The sequence below is a fragment of the Sinocyclocheilus anshuiensis genome, unplaced genomic scaffold (genome assembly GCF_001515605.1).
Source record: "Sinocyclocheilus anshuiensis isolate Anshui unplaced genomic scaffold, SAMN03320099.WGS_v1.1 scaffold566, whole genome shotgun sequence".
Classification (NCBI taxonomy): Eukaryota; Metazoa; Chordata; class Actinopteri; order Cypriniformes; family Cyprinidae; genus Sinocyclocheilus; species Sinocyclocheilus anshuiensis.
This window is the reverse complement of record NW_015542410.1, coordinates 1,954,990-1,957,478: the sequence shown is the minus strand read 5'-3', so window position 1 is coordinate 1,957,478 and position 2,489 is coordinate 1,954,990.

Here is a 2,489-nt window from a genome sequence, read left to right as displayed (position 1 = left end):
CCTGTTTTTGACCTCAAAATAAAGCACTTTTCCTCTGTACATGGCTGTGGGGACGAGCAGTTTTGTGGTGCTTGGAATTTTTTATAATTAATTAAAAATAAATATTGCCACATTGATGGCTCAAGAGGGTGTAATTGTTCAAATAACACATTGTTTTATTTTAAAATATACAAAAATTGTAACGCTAAATAGTTTTTCAAGTGTAATATTTCTGTAAAGGCTAGGGACAGAAAAGTGGACGTTTCCATAGAATGACCCATCTTAGATCAGTGGTCGGGAACCTTTTTTGACCAAAGAGCCATTTTTTTTATTTTTGGTTAATGCATTTTTCCGAATGTCCGTGTTCCACTCGGACCTCGCGCGCAGAAAACATCCAGTCAGAAGCGGATTGAGTTCTGTTTCGCGGCTTTGAGTTTTTAATACTGTCTGTCTTTTTAATATCAAGAATGTCCCGCTCTTTACTATCTCATTCATTCACGTTCCTTTATTAATAACGCTAACAGTCCTACCCGCAGAAAGCTGCGCGGAAAAATCGAAAGTAACCGGCGAAATGTTTCAAAGTATAAAACATATAAAACAAAGTATATGTTTCAGTTCTGTCACTTTGTTTTTTTTTTGTTTTTTTTTTTACATACCTTTTACACCTTTTCTGCTGTTCAAAAAATCTTTATTTTCGCTATTACCAAAAAGCTACGAATCTGAGTGCAGGAGCTGTACGTTACCATCAATACTTTTACACTTTTTCTGCTGTTCAAAAAATCTTTCTTTTCGCTATTACCACAAAGCTACGAATCTGAGTGCAGGAGCTGTACGTTACCATAGAAACGTCAATGGTTTGCTCGTGACTCTCGCGAACAGCTCTGAACGTCCACTGAACACGCACTTTGGCCGGTACAGAAAATGTATTATTATTTTACATGTATATGTAGAGCTTATGTAGGCTCTACAACAAAGGAATTGCTGATCTCTAGTGATGTCTAATTTGTGTAATAGATCATTTGTTAGTAAAGGGTGAGAGATCTGGCGATTTTTGTCAAAGAGCCAGGTGTGGCTTGCGAACCATAGGTTCCCGACCTCTGAGCCTTGGTCTGACGCAAGAAGCAAGTCATTTGTAATTTTAACAAGTGCAGTTTCTGTGCTATGGTGGGGCCTGACAAACAGACCAATAGATAAATAGACCAACAGATATACAGATATATTAATATTAAGATATATTAATATATTCATATTAAGATATATTAATATTAAGATAATATTTCTATATAGATAGATAGATATAGATTTAAATATTACCTGAAATGAAGTAAAATCTAAAAAAACCTGCTATATTTTAGTTAGTTGCTAAGGCACCATTTCTCACATTCATTTAATTTAAGATAATGTACTAAAATAACTAAAATAAAAAAGTATAAAAACTATAAAAACAAAAAAGAACAAAAATATTAAACTTTGAAATGCAGTATTGAAATGTTTGAAATGCCAACAAATAGAATTAGTAATTCTATTATCATATTAAGGTATTTCATCAAGTTTATCTCTTTCTCTTTTTTTTTTACTTTTAATTCCAATTCAATACATTTTTCTTCCTATCAATTCAATTCAACTTCCTGTGGGGTGTGGCCAAATGAAATTCAATTTTACAAACTCACACCTTTCTGCTCAATCACACGCAACATCTCCATCCTCGCGAACGCGCTCTGCATCTCCCAGTCCGTCCACATATACAGCATAAAGTGATTACCTTCAGATAGGACTGCTGAGTGCTGAGCACTCACGTTCTCTGCAGCATTCAACACCCAGATGTCCAGCAGAGGACAACAAAATGACTGGGGGCTCTGGGGGAGGAGTACGATAAAACAGACAAAAATCCTCAAGAGTTTGCTACGCTCTCTATATAGCTCACCTTTTCTCCTTGCGCCAGGCAAAGCCCGTCTGGATTGATAAAAATTAACGATTTGTAAAATGACTTTGTTAGTGTTCTGTGGAACACAATGATAGCAAAGAACGGATAATCCCAGGTTAGAGAATAATTTGGTCGAGCGTTTTATTTCTCTGATGCCTCTGCTTTTTGGCGGCTAAATTGCTTCTACGGGGGTCTGTTGGGGGAACGTTCCCGGCTGGGGTTAAAAGGACGGGAGGAGGCGTGCGAGGAAGCGGGCTATAATAACTATCTTGATTGCATAGCGATACATGCGCTTTTAAAATATTCCTGCAACCGTCCACAACGGCAAGTTTAGCATTCAACACGTGTCGCGCGAGTAATGAAGAGAGAGAGGGAGGTTGCTAGGTGACGGGGCGTATATACTGAATTTTAACAAAATAACTGGAGAGAGAGACTGAGTGAGTGAGAAAGAGAGGGAGGAGGGGGAGGTAAGGAGGGTGGGAGAAAGCTAGTCAGCAACATGTAGGCAGGCTGAGTAAAGAGAGGTCGAGACTGTGTACGTACAATTTCTTTTTACGGTTTTTTTTTTTTTTACCTCGGAGAAACA